This window comes from Anomaloglossus baeobatrachus, chromosome 4 (genome assembly GCF_048569485.1).
Source record: "Anomaloglossus baeobatrachus isolate aAnoBae1 chromosome 4, aAnoBae1.hap1, whole genome shotgun sequence".
Classification (NCBI taxonomy): domain Eukaryota; kingdom Metazoa; phylum Chordata; class Amphibia; order Anura; family Aromobatidae; genus Anomaloglossus; species Anomaloglossus baeobatrachus.
Window position 1 is genome coordinate 632,295,354 of NC_134356.1, and position 25,515 is coordinate 632,320,868.

The following is a 25,515-nucleotide window of genomic DNA, read 5'->3' on the forward strand; positions in this document are numbered from 1 at the left end:
AGGTGTCACACGTAGTGATGTGTGCTGCCTCGGGAACGACGAACAACCTGCGTCCTCAACAATCAACGATGTTTTGAAAATGAACGATGTGTCAACGATAGGCGATTTGGTGAGTATTTTCAATCGTTAACGGTCGTTCATGCGTGTCACACGCAACGACGTCGCTAACGATGCCGGATGTGCTTCACGGAATCTGTGACCCCGGTGATATATTGTTAGATACGTCGTTGCGTGTAACGGGGCCTTAAGGGGAAGCTCCTTACTTGTCCCGTTTTGGAGATGTCCTTTCTTTGAAGAGTTTTTTGCAGCCTTTTGAGTGCCTGGTTCTGAGTGGATTCCATGGTGAGCCGCTTCAAAGACGTGACTTTAATTTTCCCACCAGACATTTTTCCAAACTTCTTTCGAGAATTTTTTTTAAAAAATGCGAGTGGAAAAACTTCTACATAAACAACAAAAAATTTTTCGGGAGAATCCCCCTCGTCATTTTTCTGCCATCTGCTCATATCCCAAGATGATCAGTAGAGTTTTCTTCGGCTAAAGTCCCATAATGAGTATTTAGTGAGTTTTTGATGTTTTAGATTTTCTTTTTTGTTGCAGTGTTTTTTGTCTGTTTGGTCGTTTTTGATACTTCCAGGTATTTGGCTTTGACAAAACTTTACCGATACGGTCGTGTGTTGTTTATCTGCGTTTTTTACCTGCGGATTTTCCGCATCTAATGCTTTACCGCTATGGGGAAAATCCACACACAAAAACCTGCAAGAAAAATTAATGGCGCAGATTTTATAAACGCACCGCAGGTCAGTTTATGCTGAGTCTTAAAGGGAATCTGTCACCAGTTTTTTACCCTATAAGCTGTGTCCAACACCAGTGGGCTCTTATATACAGCGTTCTAACATGCTGTATATAAGAGCCCAGGCCGCTGTGTACAACATAAAAATCACTTTATAATACTCACGTAAACCGGTCGCTGCGGTGGATGTGACTCAGATGGGCGTCTTCGTCCTCCGGTGTCGGCGCCGCCTCTTTCGACCATCTTCGTCCTCCTTCTGACTCCTGTGTGCATGATGCGTCTACGTCATACACACTCGCCGGTCCCGCGCAGGCGCACTACAATACTTTGATCTGCCCTGCTCAGGACCTGAATGCCGGCGAGTGTGGATGACGTCGGACGCGTCTAGCACCACGGCTTCAGAAGGACGACCGAGGCGGCGACAAAGAAGGCCAAAAGAGGTGGCGCCGGCACCGAAGGACGAAGTCTCCCATCTGGGCCACATCCACCACAGCGACCGGTTTAGGTGAGCATTATCAAGTGTTTTTTATGTTGTACACAGCGGCCTGGGCTCCTATATACAGCATGTTAGAATGCTGTATACAAGATCCCACTGGTGGTTGCCGCAGCTTATAGGGCAAAAAACTGGTGACCGGTTCCCTTTAAAGCATGGGGGCCGGAACTGTAAGACGTTGCGATTTTTTGGGGGCGCAGGAAAAATACACAACACCCAAACTCATTGTGGTAACTTAAGTGCTTTTGGAAAGGATCAGCTAAAAAAAAAAAAACCTCAATGTGAACACAGCCTTAGGGGACTGGATAATTACACCAATTTCTCAGTAAAAGCTGAGAAACAACCCTGCAGAGTGATGGAGGCCATTATCGATGGCCCCGAGCCAGCATATATAATTAGAAAACAGCTGAGGAGCCCGGTGACGGACGGGGACGAGTCAAGGACTTTATAGCACAATATTAGAAACATTAATCGTAAGGCTGTTGCCACTCCTTCTTAGTTTCCTGTATCCCCCCCGAAAAATAATACAGTGAGTTGCTAAAGTATTTACTTCTCCTTTAAAGGGGCTATTAGCAAAATATTAAGGAATCCCTATCCATTAGGTGGATAACATTCTGATTTTTGGGGGGGAGGGAGGTCCTTTCACCGGGACCCCCTCAATCCTGAGATTCGGGCTTAGGAATCCAGAATACTGGCTCTACAATGATAAGAGAGGAGGTGGATATTTTAAAGGGATTGTCCACTTTCAGAAAACCTTTGCCCCACGTGCTTAAGTTGGTTAAAAAAAAAAACAAACAACAACACACACAAAAGTCACCGTACTTTACTCACCCTCCTCAGATACAGCGCCGAGTCTCCGCCGTGCTCCCGCTGTCGGCTATTGTCTGCAGGAAAATCATGTCCACAGCGCTGCAGCCAATCAGTGGGCTCACCAATTGTCGGCAGTGCTGTCGAGGTAACGTCAGTGCTCCAGAAAATAAGTGGAGCGGCGGAGATTCGGTGCTAGACTCACACAGACAGCTGCATAGATAACTAATGGCTTCCAGGAAGTGGGATTTTCTGAAAGGGTGGACAACTCCTTTAATACTGCGGGAACAATCTTTTAATAAAATAACTTTTATAATCTTGGATATTTTTTTATTTTTTTTTTGCCATGTGTTAGTTTTCACAATTGCAATGTGCACATCTTCAAGCTCTATACTAATGAAATAAAAAAAACTGTGATTTAAAAAGCCAAAGAAAATGTATTACACCGAATGTGCTTCTAAAGGGTATATCTCTCTCTCTATCTAATATATATATATATATATATATATATATATATATATATATATATATATATATATACACACACACACACACACACACACACACACACACACAGTATATCTCACCTCGCCACTTGTGCACTTGACCAAATCCCATCACGACCTCCTTATCCCACCTGCTCTCTGTTGGAGTCCGTCAAGGCTCTGTCTTGGGACTCCTATTCTCCATCTATACCTTTGGCCTGGGACAACTCAAAGTCCTATGGCTTCCAGTACCATCTATACACTGATGACACTCAGATCTACCTCTCTGGCCCAGACGTCACCTCTCTGTCCAGTATCCTGGAGTGTCTATCAGCCATATCCTCCTCCTTCTCCTCTTACTTCCTAAAGCTTCCCTTCATCTCACCTAACTCCCATACCTGATGTATCTACCACAATAACTAATTTCACACATTCCCCTGTATCGGGCACCCACGTGACCCTGGACCCTGCCTTGTCCTTCACACCACACATCTGAGCTCTCACCACCTTCAACTCAAGAATATTTCCATCCTTACCTCAACCTTGAATCTACTAAAATGCTATTGAATGCCCTCATTATCTCCCGCCTGGACTACTGCAACCTCCTCCTCTGTGACCTCCCTGCTAACAGTCTCGCACCTCTCCAGGCCCACCTTAACTCAGGTGCCCGACTGATCCACTTCTCCCCCCTGCAAATCCCTCCATTGGCTCCCAATTCCCCTATGTATCCAGTTCAAACTCCTAAAACACCGACCTACCAAACCGTCCATAATCTGCCCCCTCCGTATATACCCGACCTAATCCAATATCTTCCCGCATGTAATTTCCGGTCCTCCCCACGCCTCCTCACTTATCCGCTCCTCATCCAGCCACCTCCAAGCTTCCGCCATCCTCTCTGCTCCCCAAACCATCCAATTATCCATGCCATTCTGATCCTTCAGACAAAATCTGAAAATCTATCACTCCAAGAAAGCTTACAGCCTAGAATGACCCCCATTGCCCCCTCATCATCACCCGAGCTGCTGCAACCCCCCCATACAGCACTATGTAATCAATGGTGCTCTAAAAATACTTTATATATATTTTTTATACATTATATTAAACAAAATATATATATATATATATTATATATTAAGGTTTTCCCACAATCTGATGTGGTTTTTTTTTTTAGGGGGTTGAATACTTTTGCAATGCACATACTGTATAGCAGCGTCTATCCTGCGCCGCTCAGGAATACAATGATTACTTCTGCGCCCACCATACATCACGTGACCGCAGCCCGTACAACACTGCAGCACACACTATGGGGCGGAATACACGTCACTCCTGCCATAAGACAGCGCCGTCTGTATACTTCCGCCGTCAGACAATCTCCCCCCCGGCCCCTAGAGGGCGCCCTGTGGCACAGCGGGCCGGGCATAACGGTACAGTACATGCACTTACCACTAGCAGGCCGCCATGTTCTATCAGACACTCTGGCACCAAGCGCCGCCCACTGTCACGTGATCACAGCCCGATGTTTTGTGACGGAAGCATCACGTGTTCTTTCTCACGCCCCCTCGTTGTGTAGCGAGATGATTTCTCGCGAGACTTGTCCCGTTCTGAGCTGAAAAACGCCATTACTAGTCAGGGCAAGCTGCCAGTACTACGATTCCGACTATCGTTGTCACCCAGCGCAACATATGAGCCAAGTTACACACGCATACGGGCAAAGGGTTGACTGTATTACTATATAAGCAGCAGATTTTTTTTTTCCCCATTCACAACCACTGCAGGCGGCCATATTGTTTGCCCACGAACCACTTGAAGTGATAATAACGCGATGTGTTTTTCCACAGTTAGGGCGTGTTCACACTGAGTCTTTTAGCCATTTCCCAAACCCGTCATTTTTTTATTTTTCCATCCACGGAGCTGTGCGATTTCTACGTAGCGGGAGGACATTTTTATTTTCACTCATTGGGGGCAGATATGATATTTTGATCAGTTTTTATTACATTTTTTGTGGCGTTGCTGCAAATCAAAAACTGCGATTCTGGGGTGTTGATTTCTATTCCCTCCTTACAGCGTTTACAACTGGGAAAAATGGGGGATTTGTTTGTTTTCACTCCTCACTTTACTTTTCAGTCCCTTCAAGGAGGCTTCAACCTTCGATCATCTGATCGCTTGTACTGTATACTGCGATACTGCGGTATTGGTGTATATAATAAAACTAACGGTCTCCTATGACGCCCCAGGAGCAATCACAAGGCCTTCTGCAGGCCCCCAAGTTTTGTGGACTCCCATTGGCCCCCTGATGTTCGCAACGAGAGTGGGGGGCAATGAGTGCCCACACAGACCAGATCGTGGCTCTTAAATACTGTCCTCAGTGATTGACACTGGCATTTCAGAGGTTAACAACGGTGATCATCAGTAGTGTTGATCGTTTTGGTTAAAGGAAACCTGTCAGCAGAAATTTCGTAATAAACCTAAATATTCCCCCTCTGCAGCTCCTGGGCTGCATTCTGGAAAGGGTCCTGTTGCTATTCTGCCCCCTTTGAGAACTAAATAAATAGTTTATAAAGTCTTACTTTTTGTATGCAAATCTTTTTTTATGGTCACGGGGGCGGGCTCTCTTGCGTCCATTAGTCGCCCTCCTGCCCCTTTACGCCATCCCCCATCGCTCAATTCCATACTGAGGACACCGCCCAGTGCTCCCGAGGTCTCGCGCATGCGCCGTGCGACACTCGCGGCACTGCAGTGTGACCGCTGGTGACGTGATTGCGCAGGCGTGAGATTATGGGCGGCGCTGTGATTGTCATCAGCAAGTACCCGCCCATAATCTCGTGCCCGTGCTATCCCCTCTGCCTCCACCGTTCTGCGCAAGCTCTGGCCAGATGAACCCTGTTGATCGGTGGTGTGCTCCGCTCCTCCCATCTATTTCCTGCTCCAGGGAAACATGGGTAATAGGTGACGTGGGTTAATCTGGCCAGCGCTTGCGCAGAACGGTGGAGGCAGAGGGTAAAGCGCGGGCACAAGATTATGGGCGGGTACTTGCTGATGGCAATCACAGCGCCGCCCATAATCTCACGCCTGCGCAATCACGTCACCAGCGGTCACACTGTGCACAGTACCACGAGAGTGGCACTGCGCATGCGCGAGACCTCAGGAGCACTGGCGCCGTCCTCAGTATGGAAATGAGCGATGGGGGACAGTGTAAAGCGGCAGGAGGGTGACTAACGGACGCAAGACAGCCCGCCCCTGTGTACAGAAAAAAATATTTGCATACAAAAAGTAAGACTTTATAAACTATTTATTTAGTTCTCAAAGGGGGCAAAATAGCAACAGGAACGTTTCTAGAATGCAGCCCAGGAGCTGCAGAGGGGAATCTTTTAGGTTTATTACGAAATTTCTGCTGACAGGTTCCCTTTAAAGGCAGATGTCTGAGCCTACTCCAAACACCCGAAACACTGTAACATATCCACCATGGACCAGCCAGCAGGATTTTGCTATATGAGGTGCAGGCAGTGCAATAGTGGCACTAAGATGCTTAATCCAGCCATACCTGTTATTTAATAAATCAAGCATCAGATCTTTCTATATCTTTAATCAAAGTTGCAGAAATGCCCTGCACTTTGATTGATGGGTGCACATGAGCGGATCTTTGTGGGTCAGGTCCTCGCGTTTATTCCTCCTCCGGTGTCCTCATGGCACGCCTTTTCTTTATTGGAATCGCGCTCGTTGCCGCCATTGCTGTTGTTGGTGGTGCGTGCGCATTGCCACAGCGCTCGGGTCTTTATTAAAATGGCGCTGGAGTCCGCAAATGCATGTACCACGATCTCTGGCTCTATTTTATTGAAAACCTCTTTCTCCAACTCCCAAAAGAAATCCAGCCAAATCTACACTCCAAAATCCAAAATGAACCCCTCCCTTCTGAGCCCCGCAGTGTGCCTAAAACACAGTAAAATTATGTGCCCACGGGATAATGTACCCGTGGATTTATCTGGATTTTCCAGATAAATCCGCAGGTTTCAGCATGTACAGACACTCCCCATGTTATCCTATGGGACATGGGGAGTGCTGTATCAATGCTGCGGTATGTGCAGCTGCGGAATATGCAGCTGCGGAATATGCTGCGGATTTCCCGCAGCCGCACGTAACCGCATGTCAATTATGCATGCGGAAATATCTGCGGATGTCACGCCTTTCCACTATGGAGATTGAGGCCGGGAATTCCGCAGGTTTACCGCAACAAAAATGCTTGAATCCCGCAGTAATGGATAGCTGTGGATTCTGGGGAGCAGCCGCGGGAAACCTGTGGACAAACCTGCCGCAAAGTCCGCGGGTACATTGTACCATGGGCACATAGCCTAAGGGGTACTTTGCACGCTGCGACATCGCTACTGCAGAGACCCAAGAAGAAGCTCCCGCAGTGGAGACCCAAGATAAGGCTGAAGCAGTGCAAGATGCCATGCAGTAAAGAGTAAACTAGAGGTCTCACCAAAAGCAGAGGGCTGATGTGAATATACCGATGAAAAATCAGAGACAACTCTTAGGGGTACTTTGCACGTTGCGACATCGCTACTGCGATATCGTCGGGGTCAAATAGAAAGTGACGCACATCCGGCGCCGGTAACGACGTCGCAACGTGTAAAGCCTTGATGCGCCGATAAACGATCGCAAAAGCGTCGAAAATCGGTGATCTGTGTAGTGTCGGACATTTCCATAATATCGCTGCAGCGACAGGTACAACGTTGTTCCTCGTTCCTGCGGCAGCACACATCGCTGTGTATGAAGCCGCAGGAGCGAGGAACATCTCCTTACCTGCCTCCACTGGCTATGCGGAAGGAAGGAGGTGGGCGGGATGTTTACGTCCCGCTCATCTTCGCTCCTCCGCTTCTATTGGCCGCCTGCCGTGTGACGTCGCACGACCCGCCCCCTTAGGAAGGAGGTGGGTCGCCGGCCAGAGCGACGTCGCAGGGCAGGTAAGTGCGTGTGAAGCTGCCGTAGCGATAATGTTCGCTACGGCAGCAATCACAAGATATCGCATCTGCGACGGGGGCGGGTACATGTTTCGCAGTACAGTAGTGAGGAGAGACCACTTAATTACTGGGTGCTTTCTCCTGAAGTACAAGCTGGGCACAATGTATGGGCACTACAATGTACAGGCACTACAATGGTACAGTATGTTTGCAATTTTCATTCTGCAACATTCCCTGTTCGTTTCTCAAAATCACACATGAAGTAAAAATAGTCACTATACCGGTAGATTAATTCACTGAGGGATCATTGGAGTCAAACTATTCTAGAAAAATCTGCTCTCCAGAAGTCAAATTACACTCCTTCCCTCCCAAACCATGCCATGTAGCCAAACCGTACTATAGAGCCACATATGAGGCATTGCCACCTTCAACAAAAATTGTCTAACAAATTTTGGTGCCATTTTTACCTATTCACGCTTGTGAAAATGTAAAATCTAAGGCTAAAAAAAAAATTTAAGTGGTAAAAAATGTCAGTTTTCATTACCACCTAATGGTATAAAATTTTGTGAAGCACCTGTGATGACAATATGCTCACTGCACCCATAGATTAATTCCTTGAGGGTTGTAGTTTGTAAAATGGGGTTACTTGTGGGGGGTTTTGTCACTGGGGTGTACGGATGGAACAGGGGCTCCTAGGGTGACCCTAAGACTGGGGCCCCTATGCTGTCCTTTATCTCAAAGGTAGACTTGATGGTAGCCAGGTCCGAGCCTCCAACATGGCCCTATCTCCTGTCGAAGCCCTGATACTACTTATCCCCCCACCCAGGGAGCGGGCCGGAAACCCAGTTACCAAAACCCCACAAATAATCACAGACAAGGGTAAACGAAAACCCGTGCACACTGCTCTCAAACACAAAGGACATGAAAGGCCGTGCAGCTAAAGAATCCCAGGCAGCTAGTTGGACTCTGCAGTGTGAACAAAGTCAGACGCCACCATGACACCCAGCCAGTGCAAAGCAGAACACCGCACAACAGGTTTCTGCTGTTCTGGTACCATGTGACATTGCACCCGCAAACCATTCAAGCAAAGTCTACACTATAATATGGCTTTCCTTCCCTTCTGAGCTTTGCACAGTACCCGAAAAGAACTTCCTGACCACATATGAGGTATTGGTGTATTCATAAGAAATTGCACAAACTTTGTGGACCATTTTTTCCTAGTTGCCCTTTTAAAAATGTAAAAAACTTTGTGTGCTGCGCCCGTACCAGCAGCTGAGCTGCTCGGGTCCGGATCCGCAGTGGCTCGAGGGGGTCTCCGGACCCGGGGGTCGTGCGGACACTCAAATAAAAAGGGGCGTAATATGTGCGGGAGATTTGTTGTAGATTCTTTGTGACGCCACCCACGGTGTGTGGTAAGATGGAGTACCACCGCTGCTATTGCGGAGCACCCGGGGCGGTGGAGTGGCAGCTAGATGTTGGACCCCTCCGTGGGTAGGAGTGGATGCCCAGAGGCTCAGTGTCCAGGACACGAGGAATGATGTAGGCTGGAGGTGACGCACCGGGCCGGACAGGGGGATGTTGGTGTACTCACGGTTGAATAATTGCACACAAGTCTGCTGGTAAACCAAGGTGTCAGTGGCTGGCTGCCGCGTCCGGGTGTACTCGGGGCCCACACCCGGCTGGTGTACTGATGTCCCTTCCTCCGGCACTCTCTAACTTTCTCAATTCTTGACAACCCCGTATGAAATGGGGAAGTCCGCTCCCGGTGCTGTTGTGGTTGGGAGTCGTGACCGCGAAAACCGACCCTTGGGATCTCAGTGGATGTTTGCGGATACCCTATCCCCTGCGGTGGGCTGCCGTTTCGCTCTATCTGGGTTCATACTTTGGAACAACGTCTGGAACCTTGCTCCCGGCCTGGTTAATTAGAGAAGGGGCTTGCAATCGTCTTCTAACTAGGGTCCAGGTACCCCGCCTGTGCACAGTTTCCAGACCGGATTGCCGCTGTTGGTACCGGCGGGATCCAACTCTGTCCCGGTCCACTTTGAATTTCCCACAACCGGACTCCCGTCGCCTTTGGACACAGTCCACTGCTTGCCACCTAGCCAGTACACCAGTGCCACTACCCTGGCTACCTTTCACTTGGCTCAGCTTTCACTCTCCTCCTCACTTCTCCTTCACCACTCTTCACTACTTAAAGTCTGAACTTGAACTATTGTGTTCCCGCCCCCGGATCCGCAAGACCCCTAGGTGGGCGCTCCCAATCTGCCTGGTCCCACTCACTGGTATGTCCTTTTTACCCTGAGGAGGGGGGGGTGGCTAGGATTTTGTGGCAGATGGTACCTGATGTGGGATGGTGTTATGTGGGGTGTAGTGTTCTTCTGTGACCACCTGGCTGCGCCAGGGCATCACATTTGCGCTAAAAATTTTTTAGTGTATTTAACATCATTTTTTTCTTCCCGCTCAATGGTTAAAATATCTGAAGCACCTGTGGTGGCAGTTTACGCACTGCACCCCTACATTAATTCATTGAGGGGTGTGGTTTGTAAAATGGCATGATTTAGAGGGGTCTCTGCGGTTCTGGCACCTCAGGGGCACTGCCAATGTGACATGACACCCCCAAACTAATCTAAAATCCAATATGGCTCTTCTTCCCTTCTGAGATTTACACTGTGCCTCAAAAGTAGTTCACCACATATGGAGTATTGGCGTACTCTTAAGAAACTGCGTCACAAATTGTACTGTTAGTTTTCTCCTATTTCCCTTTTGAAGATTAAAAACTTGGGGCCAAAGCAACATTATATTGGAAAACATGATTTTACATTTACTCTGCGCAATGTTTTACAATTCTGTGAATCGCCTGAGGGTTAAAAATGTTCACTACTCAAATATATTATGCAACAAGAGTAATTTTCAAAATGGGGTAACTTGTGGGGGTTTTCTGCTATTTTGGAAGGCCAGGGGCTCTTCATATGTGACATGGCATACGCAGTATATTTCCATCAAACTAGCACTCCCAAAATTTAAATGGCACTCCTGCTCTTCCAAGCCCTGCCATATGACCAAACAGTAGTTTTCCCCCCACAATTGGGGCATAATTGTACTAAGGGAAAAAAAAAAATGCACAAAAAAAAATTGTATGGCCTATTTTCTCTGCCTACCCTTGTAAAAATGAAAAACTTGGGGCTAAAGCTACAGGTCTGTGAAAAATTAAATTTTTTTCATTTGCATGGTTCAACATTATAAAATTCCAGCACTCCTCTCATTTGGTACCAGTGTTTTTAATTAGCAGGAGACTGCAAGAGGGGTCTGCATTTTCTTTTCTTGCAGTTCACACACTGGGAGCTGGTGGAAAGTGAGTTATTCAGCTCCTTTTAGAGGGTGTTTGTGCTGTGTGGTGGCCATTGTTGCGATGATTTTGGGTCGGTGGGGCGGTGTGGCCTGGAGTCATGGGGACTCAGCCTTGCAGCATGGGTGTTGGGAGGCACCAGGTCACCTGCCCTGCTGGTGCACTGTTGCTGCGGCAGTGGTTGGCGCATGGCGCTGTACCTTTAAGGCGTCAAAGTAAGGACCCACTCAGAGGTTCGCCGTGACGTGGCAGTGACTTCATACAGTCTGATCAGAATGTTAAACCAAGAACCTCATGTTCAGGTGCATTCATATTTGCCTAGCGGCTTTAGATCAAAGTATGATTTGTGGATGCACAGTCCATGTCTTTTCTACAATTCTGTTAAGAACCGGGGGGTGGGGGGTACTCACCAAACATCTAGATAAATCCTTGAGGGGAGGGATGTAGTTTCCAAAATGGGGACACTTGTGGGGGTTTCCACTGTTTAGGCTCATCAGGGGCTCTCAAAATGTGACATGGAGTCCACTAACAATTTCACAACTTTGCTCTCAAATGTAAATAGCGCCCTTCCCTTCTGATCCCCGACGTGCGCCTAAGCAGTAGTTTCCACCACATATGAAGTATCGGCGTTCTCAAGAGAAATTGTAAAACAAATTGTATGGTGCAAACAAGAAAAACGCATTGTAAAATCTGTTGGCGAAATGGAAATTCCCTGAAAATTGCAATCCTTATACCGTGAAAAAAAAGTTAACGTTGCAGAAAACTATAACGGTGCTGAAGTAGACATGGGGCAAATGTTCTTTATTAACAACTTTGTGTGTTATAAATATCTGGTTTAAAGGGCATGAAAATTAAACATTCAAAAATGTTCAAGTTTGTCAAATTTTTTATTTCATAAATAAATACAGTTAGGTCCAGAAATATTTGGACAGTGACACAATTTTCGCGAGTTGGGCTCTGCATGCCACCACATTGGATTTGAAATGAAACCTCTACAACAGAATTCAAGTGCAGATTGTAACGTTTAATTTGAAGGTTTGAACAAAAATATCTGATAGAAATTGTAGGAATTGTCACATTTCTTTACAAACACTTCACATTTTAGGAGGTCAAAAGTAATTGGACAAATAAACCAAACCCAAACAAAATATTTTTATTTTCAATATTTTGTTGCGAATCCTTTGGAGGCAATCACTGCCTTAAAGAAGTTGTCCAGTTACCAAAACTGATTTTTTTTTTTTCTGATAAATCTTGCTAATATGTGCCCCTCAACACATCTATTATGTTTTTTCAGCAAAATTACCTTTCATTGTGCACTAGCAGCACACGGTCATTGCTGGCTCCAGCTCTGATGGGGTTAATCTCTCCTCTGACTTCCTGTGTTCAGTTCCTACAAGTCCCAGAAATCTTTGTGGCTTTAGGGCGGTGTCTGGCTTATCTAACACACCCATTGTGTCTAATACACCCACTCTGCTCCCACCCAAACCCTCCTCCCTGCCTCTTCCCAGTGGATGTGCACTCAGAGAAATCACAGATACAGCAGCTCTGCACAGCCAGGGGAAGAAAGTGTGTGCGCGTGTATATACAGTGTGTGTGTGCGTATATACAGTGTGTGTGTGTGTATATACAGTGTGAGTGAGTGTGTATGTGAGTGTGTATGTCATACTCACCTGTCTGCAGGGTCCGGGTGCCATGCTTGCTTCCAGCCTCTGTCTCGGTCCCGCCGCTCTGGCTGTGTGCAGTCTCCCCGGTGCATGCACGAAGCTTGCAGGACCTGGCCGTGGATCACCTGATGCAGTCACCTGACGCATCAGATGATCAATTCTCGCCGGCTTTTTCTTGCCCGGCCGGCTATCAGCTGATCCTGCCGTCAGGGGACTTCATCAGCTGATTACCGGCAGCTCCTGCAGTGATGGGCCAGGATCAGACTCCGCTCCAGGAGCTGCCGGTCATCAGCACAGACGTGAGTATTTATTTATTTATTTATTTATTTTGCACTGATGCATCTGCTGATTGTATAATCGGCTTTTATACAATCAGCTGATGTATGATGTGATTCACATCCTTTATCCTGACACATCATCTGATCGCTTTGCCTTCCTTCCAGCAAACCGATCAGATGATATTGGATCCGGATTGGACGGCGCGGGACCCTGACCCAGGATTACTGCGGAGGGGGGTTTATTTCAATAAAGATGGAGTCACTAATTGTGTTGTGTTTTATTTCTAATAAAAATATTTTTCTGTGTGTTGTGTTTTTTTTTTTCTTATCATTACTAGAAATTCATGGTGGCCATGTCTAATATTGGCGTGACACCATGAATTTCGGGCTTAGGGCTAGCTGATAATATACAGCTAGTCCTAACTCCATTATTACCCGGCTAGCCACCCGGCATCAGGGCAGCTGGAAGAGTTGGATACAGCGCCAGAAGATGGCGCTTCTATGAAAGCGCCATTTTCTGGGGTGGCTGCGGACTGCAATTCGCAGTGGGGGTGCCCAGAAAGCATGGGCACCCTTCACTGTGGATTCCAATCCCCAGCTGCCTAGTTGTACCCGGCTGGACACCAAAATTAGGCGAAGCTCACGTCATTTTTTTTTTAAATTATTTCATGAAATTCATGAAATAATTAAAAAAAAAAAAGGGCTTCTCTATATTTTTGGTTCCCAGCCGAGTACAACTAGGCAGCTGGGGGTTGGGGGCAGCCCGTACCTGCCTGCTGTACCCGGCTAGCATACAAAAAAATGACATGGGCTTCGCCGAATTTTTGAGTCCAGCCAGGTACAACTAGGCAGCTGGGGATTGGAATCCGCAGTGAAGGGTGCCCAAACTTTCTGGGCCCCCTGCTGCGAATTGCAGTCCACAGCTGCCCCAGAAAATGGCGCTTTTATAGAAGCGCCATCTTCTGGCGCTGTATCCAGCTCTTCCAGTGGCCCTGGTGGCAGGTGGCACGCTGGGTAATAAGGGGTTAATACCAGCTATGTTTTACCCGCTGGTATAAAGCCCGAGATTCTAAATGTCAGGCCAAGGTTGACCTGGCCATTAAGAATCTCCAATAAAGGGTTAAAAAAAAAAAGACCACACAGAGAAAAATACTTTATTAGAAATAAATACACAGACACAGTAGGGACTCCATGTTTATTACTCCCTCTCACCCCTCACGATGGAGAGATTTCTGTACTGACCATGCCAGGAGAGAGCGAGGGAAAAGAGAGCGAGCGAGGGGGGGGGGAAAGAAAGCGAGCGGGGGGGGGAGAGAGCGAGCGGGGGGGGGGAAAGAGAGCAAGCGGGGGGGGGGGAAAGAGAGCGAGCGGGGGGGGGGGAAGAGAGCGAGCGGGGGGGGGGAACAGAGCGAGGGGGGAGGAAAAGAGAGCGAGGGGGGAGGAAAAGAGAGCGAGGGGGGAGGAAAAGAGAGCGAGGGGGGAGGAAAAGAGAGCGAGGGGGGGGAAAAGAGAGCGAGGGGGGGAAAAGAGAGCGAGGGGGGAGGAAAAAAAGAGAGCGCGGGAGGAAAAAAAGAGCGCAGGGGGGAGGAAAAGAGAGCGCAGGGGGGAGGAAAAGAGAGCGCAGGGGGGAGGAAAAGAGAGCGCAGGGGGGGAAAGCGAGCGGGGGGGGGAGAAGAGAGCGAGCGGGGGAGGAAAAGAGAGCGAGGGGGGAGGAAAAGAGAGCGAGGGGGGAGGAAAAGAGAGCGAGGGGGGAGGAAAAGAGAGCGAGGGGGGAGGAAAAGAGAGCGAGGGGGGAGGAAAAGAGAGCGAGGGGGGAGGAAAAGAGAGCGAGGGGGGAGGAAAAGAGAGCGCGGGGTGAGGAAAAGAGCTCAGGGGGGAGGAAAAGAGAGCGCAGGGGGGAGGAAAAGAGCGAGGGGGGAGGAAAAGGGAGCGCAGGGGGGAGGAAAAGGGAGCGCAGGGGGGAGGAAAAGAGAGCGCAGGGGGGAGGAAAAGAGAGCGCAGGGGGGAGGAAAAGAGCGAGGGGGGAGGAAAAGAGAGCGAGGGGGGAGGAAAAGAGAGCGAGGGGTGAGGAAAAGAGAGCGAGGGGGGAGGAAAAAAGAGCGAGGGGGGAGGAAAAGAGAGCGCAGGGGGGAGGAAAAGAGAGCGAGGGGGGAAGAGAGCGAGGGAAAAGAGAGGGGAGGGGAGAGAGGGATAAGAGGGGAGAGAGGGATAAGAGGGGGGCAGAGAAGAGGGGGAAGAGGGGAGGGGGAGAAGAGTGGGGGGAGAGAAGAGAGTGGGGAAAGAACAGGGGGGGGGGGCAGAGGTGCTCTGTCACCAACTGTCTCCACTCTGTGACTTGTGGTGCAGGTGACAGAGTGCAGACAGTTGGTCCCATGCAGCAGGACAGATGGCAGAGCACAGCGGTGACATGCCTGCCAGTGTCTTGCTGCTGGGAGGAGCAGATGATCACACTGCCCGACACCGGCCGCTCTCCTGACATCGCAGCAGAGCGGGCGGGTGGACAGTGTGAGCACATACTTACATGCAGGGGGGGATTCAGCTAAAGACCCCCCCTGTACTGCACCCTGGCGCCCCGTGTCTCAGCCTCTCTGCAGGACGCCGGCTCCACAGTGACGTCCTCCGGCTCCTCCCCTCGATGCTGGGCTGTGACGTGCGGTAGTCACCGCCCACAGCCCTGTCACTCAATCTGAGTGGCGCCGGCATCCTGTGACGTACCCGTCTTGTTTGAGAGCCCGGAAATGCCGGGACGTCAGAGGATGCCGGCGGCCACAGCTCCAGGGGGTCATGTGACTGGCACTGAGCGTGCAGGATAGCGCCGCTCAGTGCCAGAACTGGAAACAGAAGGCAATGGAGAAGACGCCTAGAAAGGTAAGTATAGCTCATACAGAAAATAAAAAAAATGGGTGAACCACCCCTTTAAGTCTGGAACCCATGGACATCACCAAACGCTGGGTTTCCTCCTTCTTAATGCTTTGCCAGGCCTTTACAGCCGCAGCCTTCAGGTCTTGCTTGTTTGTGGGTCTTTCCGTCTTAAGTCTGGATTTGAGCAAGTGAAATGCATGCTCAATTGGGTTAAGATCTGGTGATTGACTTGGCCATTGCAGAATGTTCCACTTTTTTGCACTCATGAACTCCTGGGTAGCTTTGGCTGTATGCTTGGGGTCATTGTCCATCTGTACTATGAAGCGCCGTCCGATCAACTTTGCGGCATTTGGCTGAATCTGGGCTGAAAGTATATCCCGGCTACTCTTGTCTGCTGTTATGTCATCAATAAACACAAGTGACCCAGTGCCATTGAAAGCTATGCATGCTCATGCCATCACGTTGCCTCCACCATGTTTTACAGAGGATGTGGTGTGCCTTGGATCATGTGCAGTTCCCTTTCATCTCCAAACTTTTTTCTTCCCATCATTCTGGTACAGGTGGATCTTGGTCTCATCTGTCCATAGAATACTTTTCCAGAACTGAGCTGGCTTCATGAGGTGTTTTTCAGCAAATTTAACTCTGGCCTGTCTATTTTTGGAATTGATGAATGGTTTGCATCTAGATGTGAACCCTTTGTATTTACTTTCATGGAGTCTTCTCTTTACTGTTGACTTAGAGACAGATACACCTACTTCACTGAGAGTGTTCTGGACTTCAGTTGATGTTGTGAACGGGTTCTTCTTCACCAAAGAAAGTATGCGGCGATCATCCACCACTGTTGTCATCCGTGGATGCCCAGGCCTTTTTGAGTTCCCAAGCTCACCAGTCAATTCCTTTTTTCTCAGAATGTACCCGACTGTTGATTTTGCTACTCCAAGCATGTCTGCTATCTCTCTGATGGATTTGTTCTTTTTTTTCAGCCTCATGATGTTCTGCTTCACCTCAATTGAGAGTTCCTTAGACCGCATGTTGTCTGGTCACAGCAACAGCTTCCAAATGCAAAACCACACACCTGTAATCAACCCCAGACCTTTTAACTACTTCATGGATTACAGGTTAACGAGGGAGACGCCTTCAGAGTTAATTGCAGCCCTTAGAGTCCCTTGTCCAATTACTTTTGGTCCCTTGAAAAAGAGGAGGCTATGCATTACAGAGCTATGTATGTATCCTTTCTCCGATTTGGATGTGAAAACTCTCATATTGCAGCTGGGAGTGTGCACTTTCAGCCCATATTATATATATATAATTGTATTTCTGAACATGTTTTTGTAAACAGCTAAAATAACAAAACTTGTGTCACTGTCCAAATATTTCTGGCCCTGACTGTATATACCTCATGTGGTTTCTGGCAATAGAAAGTCACAGTGTTTGGCTGCACAAAATGCTCCCTGACTTTCTATTGTTCCTGCTGTTAATATTCGTTGGTATGGGTAGTTTCCTGCTGGATTCATCTCTCCTTTTTGGACCCAGCAGGAGCTCACCTTCCACCAAACTTCTAATCATCAGTACGCTCAGTGCTTAAATACTGCCATCATCCCTGTACTGGTTGCAGGTGATATTCTTCAGTTCATTCTAGCTCTGGTTGCAAGCAGGTGGCTTGCCCTCATCTGTGGTATCGTTGCTGAACTCCTGCCTGAGTCACCTGTGGATAAATAGTTCATGCATTTTCCCTGTATCCTCCTTATGTCTTCCTTTAGCATTTAGTGGGGTTGATTAAGAGCTCATCGCACCTGTTCCTTATTTAAAGCTGTAAATCTAGTCTGTAGTAGTTTGGTTTGTTGAATTAAGTCTTTAGTATTACATACATTTTTCTTAATGTGCTTATATTAGCTAAAAGGAATGTTCTGTTAACTTTTTGTAGTCCCCACTATCATAGTTTGTGTATGTCTTTGTCTTTGTTGCTAGTTTGTCATTGGGGGGGTGGTGGGAGTTAGCCAAGAATTTCCAGTGTTGATACTGGGGATAAATCCAAATCGGCCAAAGGTTGGAAAACTGGTACAGTGATATAAGTCACCCCAACAAGCAGGCATTTAGCAAAACAGAGTATGGCCAACTGCATACAGTTGGAAGTTTAGCAGCCCCCCCCCCCCCCCACCTTTGGATCACTGATTTTTAACATGTTTCACTTTATTATAACAAGTATGCACACTTTTTTTTTTTTAAATTTAAACAAAAAGTCATGCCTTATTTTGAGGTTTGTTTTTTTATATTTTATTCCTTTCTTGTAACTAATTGTAATACTATTAACACTATATAGAAATTTTGACCAACATCTTTTAGTAATGTTCACCATCTTGTTGTAATATGCCCATCCTTGACCCCTTGTAGTATTGTGCCCTATCCTATAGTAATGTGCCCATCCTATAGAAATGTGCAAACCTTGTCCCTATAGTAATATCCCCAGCCTTGTTCTCATCCTGTAGTAATGTTTCCCATGCTTGTCCCCTTGTAGTAATCAGGGCTGTGGAGTCGGTAAGCCAAACCTTCGACTCCGACTCCGACTCCTCAAATTCTCTTGCACCGACTCCGACTCCGGCTCCGACTCCGGCTCCGACTCCTACATATATTGCTTATAGTTAGGTGAAAAATTTATTGTAGTACATGAATATGTGTATGTGAATGTCACAAACCACCGGGGGGGTCACTCAGAAATCCCCCGCGCTGGCTACCAGTACGTCACAATCGGGGGGTAACAAGTGGGGGTCACCCCTCCTTTATACCTCCCGACCGACAGACAGAGCACGTGACGCGCTCTCTAGCGCCCCTCTTATAGTCAGGCCAATTATGGAATTGCCCGACAATAAGCAAGGAGGCCGCTATACTACTTATGCCGATTATTGAAGGGTCCCCGGTGAGAGTAAGGTATATATTCCCCCGACCTCCGCGGGCGGAATATATAAAATCTCCCCGAATCTCACTGGCCTCCCCACAATAATCCTTGGCACAATTCGCTGCCACCAACCGATTTACGGTAACTATTAGCCGAACACACAGACGTGGGATTCAAGATCGAGATAACAGAACAGCCCAAGATTAATTATATAATTTAATCAGCCTAAAGCACACTAGAAACTACAATATATACAATAGGGAATCTACAGAATATACATATGTCAGAGTACAGTTACAATCAAAGCATGGGTTACAAACAGGCATACACAGTTCCAGCAGTTACCTTGTTGCGTCTGGCCACAGGGGGGCGCTGTACCCAGGTTTCTAGGATCCTTCCCACAGATGTTTCCTACACGTGCCCCCAGCGAAAAGACCCTGGAAAATGGCCGAAGTAGGGTTATCAACCTGGGCAGATCCAGGTCCCCTCCTACCTTAGTGACCTCACAGGGAGCACTGCTCCACCCCTGGCTTGAGTTATGGACAATATCCCAACATGGAATATGGGCCATAACTTTGCCTGGGAGCGTCGTAGGCGGACGCCAATGCTCTCATTGTGACAGTTATGAATTTAGCTACAGAACGAGGGGACTCATGACCTGTCTGCCAGTTCCCCATTGGCTGATATCACGCCTGGGGCATTTCCCAATGTCCTGCTCCCATAAAAAGGGGGTGCCGGCATCGTCCACATGCGGAGACACCATTTTTATGGTTGCCATATTTATCGGAAATATGGCTTGCGAGATATGAACCATTTTTTACTGGAGTCGTTCTGTCTAGCTAGTTCCATAGCCTTGCTAATGAGATACAACTCTTGTTACAGGGTGACGGCAGGGAGTCATCCTGTGTCCATTGTTCCCACACCACCTCATTTCCATATCACAGGACATGGCCATGGAGGTGTAAGTGGAACACTGAGAACAAGAAGGGAGGGGGCACTGCCAGGGAGTGATGAGGGATTATGACTGGAGTCATAATTCACCTTCATATCCCGGGATTTGCCTCACACCTCCCCCCTTTTGAGGGCGCTAGGGGGCAGCACACTCCGGTGTTCCCCCGTGCGCCCGTCCGCGACCTCTCCTTGTCGGGACAGCCCGTCTGCGTTACCGTGGTCACGGCCCCTTTTGTGGCGAATGGTGAAGTTGTATTGCTGGAGCGCAAGGCTCCATCGCAACAATCGCCCATTCGTCCCAGAGACGGTGTGCAACCAGCTGAGGGGATTGTGGTCCGTCTCCACGATGAAGTGGCGCCCGTATAGATAGGGTTGCAGACGCTGCAGGGCCCACACTATGGCCAGGCACTCCTTCTCCATCGTGGAATAGGCAACTTCCCTTGGTAACAGCTTCCTGCTCAGGTACAAGACTGGGTGCTCTTGGCTCGCAGAGTCCACCTGGCTGAGCACCGCACCGAGGCCGAAGTCACTGGCGTCGGTCTGTACTACAAACGGCCGCGTGAAGTCGGCTGCCTGTAGCACGGGCGGGCTGGACAGGGCGTCCTTTAGGGCCCGGAAGGCTGTCTCGCAGTCCATTGTCCAATCGACTGCAGAGGGCAGCTTCTTCTTGGTGAGGTCCGTCAAGGGCTTTGCCAGGCTACTATAGCATGGAACAAACCTCCTATAGTACCCAGCGGTCCCCAAGAAGGACATCACCTGCTTCTTGGTCCTGGGGGTGGGCCAGGATGCGATGGCCTCCACTTTCTCAGGCTCGGGCTTCAGTGTTCTCCCACCTACCCGGTGACCGAGGTACTGGACCTCGCTCATGGCCAGCTGACACTTTCCCGGCTTGATGGTCAAACCTGCCCGGTGGATCCGCCTGAGCACCTGTGCTAGATGCTCTAGGTGGTCCTCCCAGGTGGGACTGAAGACGGCAATGTCATCCAGGTACGCGGCCGCGTACCCTTCAAGTCCCTTGAGCAGGGTGTTGACCATCCGCTGGAAAGTGGCAGGGGCATTCCTCATCCCGAATGGCATCACCGTGGACTCGTACAATCCAAATGGGGTAATAAAGGCAGAGCGTTCCCTGGCCTTGCGAGTCAGGGGGATCTGCCAATATCCCCGGCTCAGATCCATGATGGTCAGGTACTGAGCCCCGGCCAACTGATCGAGCAGGTCATCGATGCGTGGCATTGGGTACGCATCGGCGACCGTGACCGCATTGAGCCCCCTGTAGTCCACGCAGAACCGAGTGGTTCGGTCCTTCTTAGGGACGAGGACTACAGGCGAGGCCCAAGCGCTGTTGGATGCCTGGATCACCCCCAGCTTCAGCATCTCGTCAATCTCCTGGCGCATGTGTTGCTGCACCTCCAGGGAGACCCGATATGCTGAACGCCGGATCGGGGGATGATCCCCAGTGTCCACGTGATGGACAGCCAAGTCAGTCCTTCCGGGCTGGTTGGTAAACAACCCCCGGAAGGGGAGGAGGGTGGCCCACAGCTGGGACCGTTGGTCCTCCAAGAGCTGGTGGCCAACCTCCACATCCTCAATGGATCCGCCTGCCCTAACCTGGGCTAGCATATCCAAGAGGGTTTCCGCTTCTCCCTCCTCGGGCAGGTTGCACACGGGGAGCGCACATGCCTCCCGCTCATGATGTGCCTTCATCATGTTCACATGGAAGGGCTTCCGCCTTCCACGGGCAGGGTCCAGGGTGACCAGGTACGTCACAGGGTTGAGCTGCTGGTACACGAGGTATGGGCCTTCCCAGGCTGCCTGAAGCTTGTCCTGTGGTACGGGGACCAGTACCCACACCTTTTGACCCACTTGGTAGGTCCTCTCACAAGCGTTCTGGTCGTACCAACGCTTCTGATCGGCCTGAGCTTGAGCCATATTGTCGTGTACCAGTTGCGTCAAGGCCTGCATTTTGTCCCGGAAGCGCATGACATACTCGATAACCGACACTCCAGGGGTGGCCAAATCCCCTTCCCAAGCCTCTTTCACCAGAGCCAGGGGGCCCCGCACACGTCGCCCGTACAGAAGCTCAAACGGTGAGAATCCTGTTGAGGCCTGTGGAACCTCCCGGTAAGCAAATAACAGGTGTGGGAGATACCGCTCCCAGTCACGCCCATGGGAGTCGACCAACATCTTAAGCATCTGCTTTAAGGTGCCATTGAACCGCTCGCACAGGCCATTAGTCTGTGGATGGTACGGGCTGGCCACCAGATGTCGCACCTGGACTTGCTTACAGAGGGCCTCCATCAGCTGGGACATGAATTGGGTCCCCCGGTCAGTGAGCATTTCCTGGGGAAAACCCACTCGGGAGAAAATCTCCAGCAATGCGGTGGCCACCTTGTCAGCCCGAATGGACGACAAGGCCACTGCTTCTGGGTACCGGGTGGCATAGTCCACTACCGTCAGTATGAAGCGTTTCCCGGAGCTGCTGGGGATGGCCAGCGGGCCGACCAGATCCACAGCCACCCTCCTGAAAGGCTCATCGATGATTGGCAGAGATACCAGTGGGGCTTTGGGGCGTGGCCCCGCCTTCCCCACTCTCTGACAGGTTTCACACGAACGGCAGTAGGCAGCCACATCGGCCCCCATTTTTGGCCAGTAGAAATGCTGGTTTAACCTGGCCTTGGTCTTAGCGATCCCTAGGTGTCCGGCCATCGGAATCTCATGTGCGATCCGCAACAACTCCGTCCGGAACGGATAGGGTACCACCAACTGTCGGTCCCTGGGCCACGCCTCCGGTGAACCCTGCTGGACCGTGGCCCGGTACAGCCGTCCTTGGTCCCAGACCACTCGCTCCGGGTCCGAGTCCGAGGGAGGCTGGGCCGCCTGCTCCTTAAGAGCTTTCAGGCTGTCGTCAGCTTCTAATGCTGCCTGAAACCCCTGACTAGATGTGGCCAGAATCGACGAGACTGTCACATCTTCGGTCAGTACCCCGGGACCTGTGTCCTGGCCTCCACCTGACTCGGCTGCCACTTGGTCAGAAGGGGAAGAGCTATCGGACCTCCGGGAGGCCCCTTGGCTTCCAGCACTCCCACTGCGGGTGACAGCGGCCACAGCCGCTGCGACCGTGGGTCGTGCCTGCTCCTCCTCCGTTCCTGACCAAGTCGCCGGTTCAGGCAGACCTACCTGGCTTCCTGACACCCCGGTTGTGGGGGAACCATGCACCGAGATCTTACCTGGGAGCACTTCCGCTCCTGGACCGGCCCCAATCTCACCTGCCTGTTCCCCTCCTGCAGCAACAGAACCCCGCTGTGAAATCTCTGGGGACCCCACATTTGCTGTGGTAGCCCCCACCCCACACACTGGTCCTCCCCCTGCAGCACCCTGCTCTCTGCTTATCCCTGCAGAGGGCAACAGATCCCAGCTCACAGGCTGGTTACTTGTAGAGGCATTGTCACACCTTTCTCTGACCCCCTCCCCTCCTGTCACAGCTGCAGCTGCGTGTGTGTCTATGGTGTCTATGCAAGCAGAAGTATCAGAGTTCACTCCCTCCTCCCTTACATCATTCATAGATAACACATTAACATTGTTAGGAGTCATGTCAGTACGGGCTGAAGGTTCAGCCCTTGGGGGGGGCCCAAACTGGGAGGTTATCTGCCCCAAATCTGTCCCCAGTAGCACGTTTGCAGGGATCCGATCAGTTACCCCCACCTCCCTCACCCCTCGCCCTGCGCCCCAGTCCACATAAATGTCAGCAACAGGCAGCGCCGGGTCAGTGCCTCCAATCCCGGAGACAGCGAGGGTTTTTCCAGGGATCAAGTCTTGGGGGGACACCATCTCAGGCCGCACCAGAGTCACCTCCGAGGCGCTGTCTCGCAGTCCTATGGTCACAGACCGGCCGACGGTGACAGGTTGGAAGCTGTCCAGGGACCTACCACCACCCCCACCCACACAATACACCTTGGGCGGCCCTGGGGACGGGGACGGAGCCGGGGCCTTGGGACGCTGAGGGCACATGGCCTTGAAGTGTCCAGGTAGGTTGCACTGGTGGCACCGTCTTGGTTCTGCCACGGGCCTGGAGAGGGGAGTTGAGGGGGACACCCCCTGCAGTCTAGGGGCAGGTGGGGCAGTCGCAGAATTCATCTTACCCCCTCTCCAGGTGCTGCTGGTGGCCGCTCTCCTGGCCTCAGGGGCCCGGTTGTTGGTGTAGTCATCGGCAAGGGCAGCTGTAGCCGTGGACCCCTTTGGCTTCTGGTCTCGGATGAACTGGCGGAGATCCTCAGGGCAGTTCCACAAGAGTTGCTCCGTGATGACCAAGTCCAGGATCTCTGGTCCGGTGGAAAGCTGCAGGCCTTGGGTCCAGTGGTCGGCAGCTCGGGCAAGTGCCCGCCGGTGGTCAGCCCAGGAGTCCTTTGGTCCCTTCTGCAGGGTCCGGAACTTCTTGCGGTAGGACTCCGGAGTGAGGTTGTACTGTTGGATCAGGGCCCGCTTGATGGTGTCGTAGCCCTGATCTGCCTCAGCAGGCAAGTCCCCAAGGATTTCCAGGGCCTTACCCCTTAAACGGGGGGTCAGGTATTTGGCCCACTGGTCCTTGTCCAGATGGTGCTGCAAGCAAGTCCGTTCAAAAGCAGTCAAGAAAGAGTCCAAGTCTCCATCCTTCTCCAGCACTGGGAAGTCCTCAACACGGACCTTTGGAAGTTTGGTGTCTTGAAGGTCACGTGTGGCTGATGAGGGCTGGAGCTTGGCTAGATGCAGCTGGTAGTCACGGTCTGCCTGTCGCTCCGCAGCCTCACGCTCCGCCTGGCGCTCTTCACGCGCTGCTTGCCGCTCCGCAGCCTCAGCATCACGCGCTGCCTGCCGCTCTGCCCTGCGCTCTGCCAGGAGTTCCTTGTAGCCCTTCTGGTCTCCAGCCTGGAGAAGGGCCATAGCCATTTGAAGAAGGCTATCCGAGCCTCCCAGGCTCGGTGGAATGGCACGTGGTGATCTGCGGCCCGCTGCGGAGCCTGGTGCTTCACTGTCCATTGCAGAGCGGAGGGCTGGCATCTGGCTCGTTGAGGACCCTTGGGTGAGCTGCTCCTCATCTTGTCCATAATTGCTAGGTTGTGCAATGTCCTCTGCAGAGCTGTTTTCTGGCGTCGAGCTCCTGGAGGACTCGTGGGCAACCTCCTCATTACTGTCCACAGCACCGTCCTCCCTCTCTTCGGCTCCTGCCTTAGCATTGGCCAGTTGCATAGCTCTGCTCCTGGTGCCATCAGCCATTCTTGCAGACTTTTGGTCACTGACACAGAACTGACACCTGATGCCTCCACACACCTTACAGTATCTGCACTCTGACACTCTAGTGTTGAGCTAGTCTGAAGACCCCAGCAGCCACAGCTGCTGCAGGCAGTCTTTAGTGTCTGGGAGTATGGGTCTCACACTCACACACACTATTATCTCGATCCCACCGCTATGCCACCAATATGTCACAAACCACCGGGGGGGTCACTCAGAAATCCCCCGCGCTGGCTACCAGTACGTCACAATCGGGGGGTAACAAGTGGGGGTCACCCCTCCTTTATACCTCCCGACCGACAGACAGAGCACGTGACGCGCTCTCTAGCGCCCCTCTTATAGTCAGGCCAATTATGGAATTGCCCGACAATAAGCAAGGAGGCCGCTATACTACTTATGCCGATTATTGAAGGGTCCCCGGTGAGAGTAAGGTATATATTCCCCCGACCTCCGCGGGCGGAATATATAAAATCTCCCCGAATCTCACTGGCCTCCCCACAATAATCCTTGGCACAATTCGCTGCCACCAACCGATTTACGGTAACTATTAGCCGAACACACAGACGTGGGATTCAAGATCGAGATAACAGAACAGCCCAAGATTAATTATATAATTTAATCAGCCTAAAGCACACTAGAAACTACAATATATACAATAGGGAATCTACAGAATATACATATGTCAGAGTACAGTTACAATCAAAGCATGGGTTACAAACAGGC

General features: G+C 50.4%; 1 protein-coding gene across 3 annotated transcripts in view; it reads right to left on the minus strand.

Annotated features, from left to right (window-relative positions):
* The window catches only part of DDHD2 (DDHD domain containing 2), a 112,391-nt gene extending 108,292 nt beyond the window's left edge, over positions 1-4,099 (minus strand). For 2 of the 3 annotated variants that reach the window (XM_075346382.1, XM_075346381.1), the window contains exon 1: positions 4,019-4,099. The gene's annotated coding sequence lies outside the window, so the exon portion shown is untranslated. The remainder of the gene's footprint in view (positions 1-4,018) is intronic. The other variant, XM_075346383.1, reaches the window with a different exon arrangement.
* Between the last annotated feature and the right edge of the window lie 21,416 nt (positions 4,100-25,515).